Raw genomic sequence first — 12,290 nt, 5'->3', positions numbered from 1 at the left:
TAGTACCCTCATGGTGACAAAGTCTGAAAATTTCATGACCCTGACCCAAGTGAACTTTGACTTGTGGCCTATTTCTCGAGACTATCCGTGCGTTCGGAGAGCATGGAATATTCACCGTCCCCGGGAATATTCCCCGTGCCGCGTTCGGAGGCGTATCATCTCTCTGAACGGCTAATCTCCGGAAATATTCCGCGCGCATGGAATATTCAACGGATTCCACGTGGAATGTGCCTCTCCGAATGCACCATATGTTTGGCCATGTTGGAGGCCATGTTTGGCCGGAATAGCGATTCGGCGTATGTCGGCTCACATTATCCGCGCTTTCATAGTCTTTTCGTGGTTTAAAACGCTCAAACATGTGATATGATGTTGCTCCCACGCATTAGGGCGGATGCCAATGTCACCTTACGGTCAAGTCAGGTCATTGACCTTTGATGACCTCGGTGCACTTTTCCGAGTTTAACATGTTTCTAGGATAGTTTCGTTTAGCTGATTTTGAATTTAGCATTTTGCAGCCATTTGAACATTTACGAAGTAGTTTTGATGCCTTCGTATCATGTTACGTAGCTGCTAGTGGTAGTGGACACCTGCTATACGGACGCCCATAAGTACCCCTACTGGTTGATCTGACCTGACCTGCCCCGACATGGTCTAAACGCATGAGGGCAATTCCATGACAGATCACCTAGGCATGTTCACCATGACCTCTCCGATTTTGCTCAAATTTGGCATGCAAGTTGACCTACGGGCACTACTACGTCCCAGTGAATTTTTAGTCTCTAGGTCACAGGGGTCATGAGATATGGGTCATACAAATTTTAAGGTTTCCCGGAATATTGAAATATAAAGTATTTTTATCTCTGCAACGGTTCACCGTATCAAAAAAAGTTAAATATGAAATAATAAGCGCACAGGCTGGTGCGTCTAGCAAAAATGTGAACGAAACCTCAGGGTCATTTTTTGACCTTGTGACCTTGTGACCTTTTCTTGACCCCGTGACCTTTCAAATTTGTCCTATTTTAAAAATTCTGATTTTTTCTATCAGAGATGTCTTATCCATGCTCTTAATAGTGGTATGTGATTTGGTTGGTATATCGGACCTGTTGACCTCAAACTGAGGTCAACAATGTGGTCATGACCTGACATGAAAATGACATCTGCCGAGAACATCATGAATCATAGGCAATATGGGTGTCATATGAAAGCTAACTTCACGGAGAATACATTGGTGGTGTTTTTGAGTAGGTATGGGCCGGGTCAAGGTCACATTAGGTCAGTGACCTAACACAGCATTGTGTTCTTTGAAGGTGGCGTATTTTATTTGTTTGGTAAGCCCAGTGATCAGCACACAATAAATAGGAAACAAAACGTCATAAAACACCGTCTGTCTTTATTCAAAAAGCACAGATAAAATGCATTCACCCATATACACACACTCGCAAAAACACACACATTCATACACCTTGTTCGAGGAAGTTCTTTCAAACAAACCCCAGTGACACACGCGCTGTGAAGAACGAGTCTCAGAAGACTCGGACAGCTTGAAGGCTGCTATGGTATTGGAGTCGAGCAGTACAAAGCGGTGAAACGTCCTGGTACCCTTCACCATGCGGGCACTTGTGAAGCGTTCTCTCATTTTTGTCTTCGTTTCTGCTATTTGCGTTGCGGGAGCTGACGCGGGAGCTGAAGCGGCATTTCAGGCAGTGGTTATTCCCCACATTTGAAATGAATGCCCAAGACTAAAAAATACACTACTTCTCTGACGGAGCAGCGTCCCAGTACAAGAACAAATACAATTTTGCAAATATATGTCATCATGCCGAGGATTTTGGTGTTCAATGTGAGTGGATTTTTTTGCCACCTCGCATGGCAAAAGCGCATGCGATGGTATTGGTAATACTGTGAGGACCACCTTACCGATAAAATCTTCTTCGTTTCGGCAACGCAAATAGCAGGAACGAAGACGAAAATGAAAGAGAACGGTTCACAAGTGCCCGCACGGTGAAGGGTAGGTAGTAGGTACCAGGATGTTTCACCGCTTTGTACCGCTCGACTCCCACACCATAGCAGCCTTCAAGGTCTCCTAGTCTTCTGAGACTCGTTCTTCACACCGCGTGTGTTACTGAGGTTTGTTTGAAAGATCTTCCTCGAACAAGGTGTATGTATGTGTGTGTGTGTTTGTGCGAGTGTGTGTATATGGGTGAATACATTTTATCTGTGCTTTTTGAATAAAGACAGACGGTGTTTTATGACGTTTTGTTTCCTTTTTATTGTGTGCTGATCACTGGGCTTACCAAACAAATAAAATACGCCACCTTCAAAGAACACAATGCTGTGTTAGGTCACTGACCTAATGTGACCTTGACCCGGCCCATACCTACTCAAAAACACCACCAATGTATTCTCCGTGAAGTAAGCTTTCATATGACACCCATATTGCCTATGATTCTCGACGTTCTCGGCAGATGTCATTTTCATGTCAGGTCATGACCACATTGTTGACCTCAGTTTGAGGTCAACGGGTCCGATATACCAACCAAATCACATACCACTATTAAGAGCATGGATAAGACATCTCTGATAGAAAAAATCAGAATTTTTAAAATAGGACAAATTTAAAAGGTCACGGGGTCAAGAAAAGGTCACGAGGTCAAAGGGTCAAAAAATGACCCTGGGGTTTCGTTCACATTTTTGCTAGACGCAGCAGCCTTTGCGCTTCTTATTTCATATATAACTTTTTTTGATCCGGTGAACCGTTGCAGAGATAAAAAATACTTTATATTTCAATGTTCCGGAAAACCTAAAAATTTGCATGACCCATATCTCATGACCCCTGTGACCTAGAGACTAAAAATTTACTGGGACGAAGTAGTGCCCATAGGTCAACTAACATGCCAAATTTGAGCAAAATCGGAGAGGTCATGGTGAACAATTGGAAAAAAATTAGGTGATTTGTCGTGGAATTGCCCATGAAGACATTATCTATGATCCAAACTAACATGAAATTTGTGATCAGCACAAAAAAAAACGTATTACAGCCTTACTTTAGGAGGTTCTGACAGGTTCTGATTTTTCCGTCTTTTGGGTCTGTGACCTGACCTGGGCGGTGTTTCACGGCACGCTGCCAGCCGCTGCCAGCGCTGATGGCACTTTTGGTTTCAATGGAGACATCAACAAGCCTATACCCACAACACTACCGAAGGCTGACCTTAGCTCGCGGAATGCGCTGTCAGCGGCTGTCAGCACGACCGTGAAACACCGCCCTGGAAGGTCAACCAATGACCAAGGACCTTAAAATCGGGTATCATCGGCTTCGTCTCGTCACTCACGGGCAACACGCCTGTTTTTTTCCCGCGAGCTCTAGCTTAATCAGGGGCCGAACGGCAGGGGGTCCAACCGACACCTCCCAGCCCGCGAAGGCTGCGCCACGCACCGACCCGGAGCGGGCTAATTGGTCGACAAAAGCAATTTGAAGTGTTTTCAAAGTAATATTTAGGCTCGGGTTGGGTGGGCTACCATTTCTATATTTTTTTTATTTTTAGTTTTAAAAAAATATCGTTTCAGGGCTGTGACTAAAAAATAAGTGGCCTAAATCCGATGAGAAAACAGGATTTGGGGGTACCCTAGGTTTGGCTACTTGCAGGAGTTGGCCCCCCCCCCCCAAAACGCAAGTCTGGATCCGCCAGTGACCACCGGGCACAGATGGTTCGCAGAGTCGTGTCATCGGAGTTGCCAGAAACATTGTACTCGATTATCGCTGCCACAGACCACAGACATGAACATCAAACACGACACAACAACCAGCTGCGGCCCCCTGCCATTAGAACCGAGACTGGCAGGCGCCAACTCGCGTACAGCGGAGTGAAACTGTATAACGACGTGTGCCAAAACAGACGTGTTCGAGAGTCTTTCAGGACGGCGCTGTATCGGAACATGAGGGCTTAATCCGCTTAGGTGTGTCGTGAATGTTGTATGGTGTTCTGTTTTGAAAGCGTGAGAGTGGCTTGTATCCCCTTTTATACTCCTTTTTATTGTGTTTTAAAAACAGACGTGTACACGTGAAAAGCCGAAATGTCGGATCTTGTGCGAAATAAATGTCTATTGTCTATTGTCTAAGGTGGATCAGTCTCCAGTTAGTGTGCGGGTAAAAATAACTAAACTTCTACTGCACTCTGCAGGAGTGAAGAATGGTGGGGTGAAGGTGAAAAATGGTGACAGTATCTCTCAAACATTGAAATTAGCATTACCTTATTTACCCCCTTTATAGTTAAATAACAATTTATCACAAATTAATTTGCTGCGGCTTTGCCTATACACTGTATATGTACAGCACGCACCTGAGCGCTGTTTGGCTGCTGCTGTTTTATCAGCAAGAAGTAGTTCCACAACAGCCCACCAGAGGGATTTCCATTGAATCGTGCTGTCAACCAATCAGCGGCCGAGAAGCGCCAGGAAAATATGGTTGACAGCACGATTCAATGGAAATCCCTCTGGTGGGCTGTTGTGGAACTACTTCTTGCTGATAAAACAGCAGCAGCCGAACAGCGCTCTGGACATCTCTTTAACCCGCGCCGGGCCGGTGCTCCATCTGTAATGCAGCGGGCCGGGGTGGGGCCTGGGGGGCCGGTTTTACGCCCCCGTCTAACTCGACTCCTGAGCGTCGTAGAGACAAGCGGTAGACGGCTTTCGAAAGAGCGTTAAAAACCAGTCAGGTCAAAAACTAGGTCACCAGAGGTCACCAAGAAAAATGTTAATTTTTACTTCTGGTAGTTTTTTTTTCTTAAATAACTTTATACCCAGACAAGATAGAGGAACGATTCTCACGCCATTGTTCTTAGCTCGTTAAGGCGCATCGATTGATATATAATATGACCTGGAAAGGTCAAGTTGAAAATTCATTCGCTCCGCAATGGCGAGACAAACACGATAAACGTCCAACGGAGGCTTTATCTCTTTTCAAGCAAAAGTTATCGAAGAAAAATCGTTGCTGATCTCAGGTGACCTCATATGACCTAGGGACACCTTCCAAAGGTCACCGGTGATATTTTTCGGTAGAATGACCATCAGGGACCTGTAATACCATGATCCTGAGCATATTGTGGGGATTGGGTTGCATTCAGCAGAAGTTAAATTTCCCCCATTAAAGGGACTATCCCACCTTCAAAAAAGTACCATTTAGGATTCGGAAATGTTACTCATGATATTGTGACGAATTCTGCAAGTTTTTACGCGTTTTCATTGTATACTTTTTGAGATATTGCGACTTTAATATTTCATCGTGACGTCATTTAGATCGGATCTGTGACGTAATGAAGGATTTACTTCATGTCAATGTGGGGGAAATTTGGCAGCAAATATAGGTATTTGCTCTCAAATATGACGCGGCTCATACAATAACAAGTGTCTCTGATTAGCTTATTCGTAAATCAAGTGAAACTTCACATGCGTGACAGGCGTTCAAAATGCAAATGTGAAATGACGTCATCAAATGGCCGTTAATAGTTAACCCTCGCCCGTATTGGTGTTTTTCCAGCCGCGAACGTATAAGGGGGGGGGTCCGTTGGACCCCCCCCCCTTGCCGTTTCGCCCCTGATCGAGCTAGAGCTTCGCGGAAAAAACGAGCGTGTTGCCCGTGACGAGAGGAAGCCGATGATACCCAATTTTAAGGTCCTAGGTCATTGGTTGACCTTGCAGGTCAGGTCAATGACCCAAAAGTCGGGAAAATCGGGACCTGTTAGAACGTCGTAAAGTGTGGCTGCTATGGGTTTTTTCGGGGTGCTGATCACGAATATCATGTTAGTTTTGATCACAGATGATGTCTTCATGCATTTAGGCCGGGTCGGGTCAGGTCAGGTCAGGTCAACCAGTAAGGGTGTTCGTAGTAGGTGGCAACCGCCTCTGACAGCTTCGTAACATGTTACGAAGGCACCAAAACTACTTCGTAAATGTTCATATGGTTGCTAAATTCGAATTCAGCTCTAAAAACTGGCCTAGAAACATGTAAAACTCGAAAAAGTGAACCGAGGTCATCAAAGGTCAATGACCTGACCTGACCTTCAGGTGACCTTGACACCCACCCTAATGCATGGGGGCAACATCATATCACATGTTTGAACGCTTGAAACCACGAAAAGACTGCAAACGCGCGGCTAATGCGAGCCGACATACGCCGAATCGCGATTCCGGCCAAACATGGTCTCGAAAAGTAGGTCACAGGTCAAAGGTCATTTGGGTCAGGGTCATGAAATTTTCAGGGTAGGTGTAAAATTGATGAACGCGAGGGTACTGAAAGTTTCGTCACGATCAGCCGCTTTTTACGCGAGTTATTCGCGAAAAACCATGGGGGGGTCCGTTCGACCCCCCCCCCCCCTATACGGGCGAGGGTTAAGAGATAGGGCCTTAGCTAAGGCCCACTTTTCAAATGAAGGGAACGAATTTCTTTAGCACCACGAAACTGAGGATATTGCGACCAGGATGTATAGTGGTTTCTGAACCTGGCCGCTAACTTGGCTATCTCAACTCAGAACTAATGCAAAGGTGGGACAGTCCCTTTAACCCGGCGGCCGCTGGGCCTCCGCGCCACCCGCCGGCCGCTGGGGGGGGGGGGGCATATAGTTGCCCCCCCCCCTTTACTTCTGCGACGATATCGTCGCAACGCGAAGAGATAGAAAAGCGAAACTTTGCACACATCTTTCGGAATACCTAGCCGAGGTTGTGTCCAAATTTGGTGTCGATCCCATTTGAAATGACGTCACAGTGACGTCATAAGTGAAAGTATAGATTTGCGACTCTCATATTCCTCACGATACATCAGATATATGGGACCGAATATAAAGGGTCGATTATTGGTCAGAAACTAGATGGAAGTGTAGATAGATGTTTTAGGATGACAGCAGGTGCTGTCTAGTTCATTTACAGTTGAGTTTCATGCTCAGCGTCATCAGAAACGGTCCATATTGGAAAACGAAAAAAACTTTATGACGTCACTGTGACGTCATCTTAGGTACTACAACCAGCAAACTTTCCTCAAACATTGCCTAGGTATTCATTTGAAGCTATGCCAAGTTTCACGTTCGTAGCTCATCAGATTTCGGAGATATACAAAACGTAAAGGGGGGGGGCAACTTTATGCCCCCCCCAGCGGCTCGTGGGTTAACTTATAATGGAGAGGGTTAGAATCACATTATAACTTATAATGTGATTCTCACGCCCATAAAGGCGTCTTACTAGTGCTATTCTACCTGTCAGAGAAATGTCTTTTCACGTTCGACGCTTCCTATTAGGGTCATATTGTCGATATTTGAAATCAAAACTTTTAGGTACGTCTCATAGTTTTCGTTAGAAACTTTGCATCTTTTTTGTATCTTCCCATATGTTACCAATAGTTATTGCAACCAAAACATGATGTAGGCATAGGTCGGGAGGTGTGCTTCACGGTTGTTGCAAGACACGCCCAATTTAATCCACCAAAGCAACTAAATTTGGATGTTTTGAAATGACCCAATCGCCTATCAGATTTTCCCACGGTGGTTCCCACGAAAAAAAAATCCCACGCTTCCAGCGAGAGTCTGAGAAGGTAATAGGGCAAAATGTTACCATGGGGTTGTCAGGAAGTCCCACCGCTTTTCATATCAGTGGAAATTAACATTCTCGGACGCGTTCTGTGCTATAGTGTCTTTACTATTCTTCGTTCTTATCGGCAGCAGCACCTAACTACATGGATAAAACTACGTTCAAGACAATGAACTGGGGGGCTACCCCAAAGACGCAACATCTGGTGGTCAGGTCCCTCATAACGAAACTTGTCGGGAAGGAGACGCTGGCCACCCATAGCCTTACGGGACAGCCTTCAAACGCACACCCTTTGAAGGAGGCAAGGCCGCGCCTGGATCCGGTGATTGTGAACGACGTCATTGGTGAGTGTTTTTTTTTTACCCTCGCCTCCGTGTTTTGCTGCCTTCGCTGCGCTCTTGCAGGGGGGGGGGCGACCCCACCCTTTCACGTTTGGAACCGGAACGTAGAGCTTAGCGGAAAAGACTAACGGATTGCTCTCGACGAGATCTCGCGATTGGCGGTATATTTTTTGGACCTAGGTCAATATTTGACCTATTTTAACAATTCATTTTTTCGAAAACAATCCAACTATTTTCAACTTACTGTGGTAATGCGACAAAACGGAAAGATATATTGACTTCAGACATTCACTATCATGTTCCTTGATCAGTTTTCCCTGTCGTGTGATGTGTATTTCAATATCATACCTACCAGTATAGCGCCTTTTGGGGCAACTAACGGAGCGAGCGAGAGGGTGAGCCTTGCACGTGCGAAATTTTGAGGGGGTACCTCCAACTGACTTGTGCACGGCACCCTACTAACCGGTCTCTAGCGATGTGCCAAATTTGAGCACAATCGGCCCAGCCGTTCTCGAGATCTGGAAGCGGCACCCTGCACGTGCGCACGTGCAGAATGGGTCCCAACTGACTTGTGCACGGCACCCTACTAACTGGTCCCTAACCGTGTACCAAATTTGAGCGCCATCGGTCCAGCCGTTCTCGAGATCTGGAAACGACCCCTGCACGTGCGCACGTGCAGCAGCACCCCAACTCTGGCACATAGATATGCAGTGCCTAGTGGGTGCCTACCTACATGCCAACTTTCAGCGCAATCGGCCAAGTAGTTACCGAGATATTGCAACAATTACAAAACTGACACCTCTTCGTTTTGCGCGTGGCACGTGCATAAGGGTTCACCCACATGCATCGGGAATAGTCCAATACTTGGTAGAAGGAATGAAGCTACCCTACAAAAATTACCCCGTGTAAATCGGTCAAGTGGTTGCTGAGATATAAGCCTCGCAAAAGCGTCCGCACGGCCGGCCGGCCGGCCGGCCGGCCGGCCGCTCATACTCAGAAATTTCCGTTAATCTAAGGAAAGACTACGCTCGCTTCGCTCGCTCCGTAATAAAACCAGTATAGCGCCTTTTGGGGCGACTAACGGAGCGAGCGAGGGGGCGAGTCTTGCACGTGCGAAATTTCGAGGGGGTACCTCCAACTGACTTGTGCACGGCACCCTACTGACCGGTTTCTAGCGATGTGCCAAATTTGAGCACAATCGGCCCAGCCGTTCTCGAGATCTGGGAGCGGTACCCTGCACGTGCGCACGTGCAAAATGGGTCCCAACTGACTTGTGTACGGCACCCTACTAACTGGTCCCTAACCGCGTACCAAATTTGAGCGCCATCGGTCCAGCCGTTCTCGAGATCTGGAAACGACCCCTGCACGTGCGCACGTGCAGCAGCACCCCAACTCTGGCACATGGACATGCAGTGCCTAGTGGGTGCCTACCTACATGCCAACTTTCAGCGCAATCGGCCAAGTAGTTACCGAGATATTGCAACAATTACCAAACTGACACCTCTTCGTTTTGCACGTGGCACGTGCATAAGGGGTCACCCACATGCATCGGGAATAGTCCAATACTTGGTAGAAGGAATGAAGCTACCCTACAAAAATTACCGCGTGTAAATCGGTCAAGTGGTTGCTGAGATATAAGCCTCGCAAAAGCGTCCGCACGGCCGGCCGGCCGCTCATACTCAGAAATTTCCGTTAATCTAAGGAAAGATTCCGCTCGCTTCGCTCGCTCCGTAATGACGCGTTGAGAGCATCGGAAGTTCGCAAAGTCACGGCTACCGACGGGCATTAATCGTTAATTACTTAAAGTCGTTATTGCTCTCAACGAGATATCTCGATTGGCGGTATAATTTTTGGTCCTAGGCCGATAAAATCGAGCGGGTGCGAAATGTTCATCAGTGTTTTTACCGTTTTTGCTTGTGTGTAACCCTCGATAAAGCCATTACACCGCGAAACGTTGGTTATATAACGACCTTCTCGAAAGAAATGATTAATTAACAATTCATGATTAACGATTAAACAAAGTCATTGCTGCATTATTTACCTTAAACTGTCACACGTCGCTTAATCAGTTGCCAGTTGCTTGAGCTTCCCATCCCACATTTTAAAAGTAGATGTCTATACGATTAAATGAATGTACATTTGTTGATAATATCGACTGTTGCAGCTGTCTGCCAGGCCAACATGAAGATGAAGAAGTCTGAGGTAGCGACTGCCATATCAAAGGCGTGTGTGGATGCCAGGGCTGTGGCAAAACGGAGGTCGAAGACCCACGCCGACGATGAGGCCGGTAAGTGTGACAGTACCTACCTAATAATAAGAGGTGCAATGGTTAAACAAATCCGAAATCTGTTTGCCTAATTCGTGCCTTGTAAATCAGTCATCAATATAGGTGAATCCAGGCTTTGATTGTGACTTGTCGTGCGACAGACAGTGATGTTTCGCTTACCCATGGGAGTAACCCGCGCTCTGCTGGGAAGACCTCATCGCTTACCCATGGGGTTAACCCGCGCACCGACGGGGGTCTGAGCCACATTAGTTCCGACGGGGGGGGCGGTATCGGACCTCCCCCCCCCCCCGGAGATCTCGAAAACTAAGCATCGTAGCGACAAGCGGCAAACGGCGTTGTATAGGGCGAGACAAGATCTAGAGGAAATAACCAGGCCATTTTTGTGTCAGGTAAAAAACAAAGTCACCAGAGGTCACCGAAGACAAAATGTTACGATTTTCACAACGTAAATTTCGCAATAGTTTTTTCTGCTAAAACTTCTGTTCCCGAAAAGATAGAGGAACGATTCAAATGCTATTGTTCTTGACCCGTCAAGGCGTGTCGAATGATATATCATATGACTTCGAAAGGTCAAACTGACATCAGGTCAAGAATTTGACCTCAGGTCAAGGTCATGACCTGACCCAAATAGGTCGTGTTGCATATCAAGCGATTTGCATTGAGTAAACGAACACATTGGATGTCGTTTGAAGTCTATCACCATTCAATCAAAAGTTATTGCAGAAAAAAACGTTGGTGACCTCAGGTGACCTCGGATGACCTGGGGATCACCTTCCAAACGCTACAAGTGATATGTTTCGGCGGAATCACCGCCAGGGACCTGTAATACCATGATCTTGAGCATATTGAAGTCATAGGATGGCACTCAGAGCAAGTTGAAATTTCTCCGATTGACTTATGATGGGCCGGTTGCAAAAATGACCTGACCTTGGGTCATCGATATGAAAAAAATCCGAGATATACAAGTTGTAGCCCTTGATATAATTGTTACTTGCGGCGAATGTCAAGATCCTATGTGAAAAACTGTGACCTTGGGGGACCGCAAACTTAAAAATTTACGTTCTGAGGTAAGGTCACGACCTGACCTGAGGCCTCTTGCACCAAAATCCTCTTGCACCAATGCTTGGATTATTTTGCATCGTATACCCAGTCCAAGTCTCAAATGTAACAATTTGCGTGCAAAATTTAGCAAGCACATGTAGGATTATGTATTGGGCTATTGCAAATAAATTTACCACCGTTAGATTAGCTTATTCTGAAACCGGTTTTTCGATTTTACCTAGCTAGGTAGTTTGGTGCAAGAGGCCTCTGGTGACCTGACCTTTGGTGATATGGGGATAATATTTTGGCACATTATACGGAATATATCGACATCTTTTTTTTAAACCCCACATTTGTTCTCCTGTGAATTTCAGACAAGTTGGTTAGAGACCTTCAAAAAAGGTACAATCACTCGATTTTTCTCAAGTTTGTCTGTCTTGGCAGATCAAGCAATACCAGAACAGGCCTACGAACACACATATTTGATCAGGATCGGACGATTGGGCACTTTTAAAAGGAGATCTTTCGTGCCTCCCGGAAATTCACGGGAAATTCACGGGAGAGGGGGATGTGGGGTTTAAAAAAAGGTGTCGATATGTCGGAATAGGTACGCGCCGCCGTTTTTGAGCTATCTGCGAAAAAAATCTCAGGGGGCGGATACCCTCCCGCCCCCCCCCCCCGTCGGTGCGCAGGTTAACGTTTTCAGTTTGAATACGAAGTGCTAGCAACTCTATAATTTAAGAAATATATATTACTCTTCTTGCAGGGGAACGCAACGTGTAGCAGGCCGCTGCACCAACGGAGACACACCTGGCCGGCGAACATGACCTGATACATGAGCTTATACACAAGACTGTGACAAGCTGTGACATTGTAGGTATGATAAATGCATGCTATATTTTATTCAAGAAATACATTTTCCATTTTTTCCATTTTATTTCTTTCCGAATGAAGATCGAGGCGAACGTGCACTTGCGAACTGCAGCAGCTGACTGAGCGAGGCTCCTGGATTCTGTGAGGATAAAGGATCATTTTCAACAAGTTTTTTT

At 46.1% G+C, this 12,290-nt stretch overlaps 1 protein-coding gene across 1 annotated transcript in view; it reads right to left on the bottom strand.

Annotated features, from left to right (window-relative positions):
- LOC122393206 (HEAT repeat-containing protein 1 homolog) overlaps positions 1–12,290 on the bottom strand; it is a 162,423-nt gene that overhangs the window by 39,435 nt on the left and 110,698 nt on the right. The gene's annotated exons all lie outside the window — the stretch shown is intronic.

Source organism: Amphibalanus amphitrite, unplaced genomic scaffold (assembly GCF_019059575.1).
Source record: "Amphibalanus amphitrite isolate SeventyFive unplaced genomic scaffold, NRLGWU_Aamphi_draft 000523F_arrow, whole genome shotgun sequence".
NCBI classification, from domain to species: Eukaryota; Metazoa; Arthropoda; class Thecostraca; order Balanomorpha; family Balanidae; genus Amphibalanus; species Amphibalanus amphitrite.
Note: the sequence above shows the minus strand (reverse complement) of the source record. Positions and strands in the feature narration are given on the sequence as shown.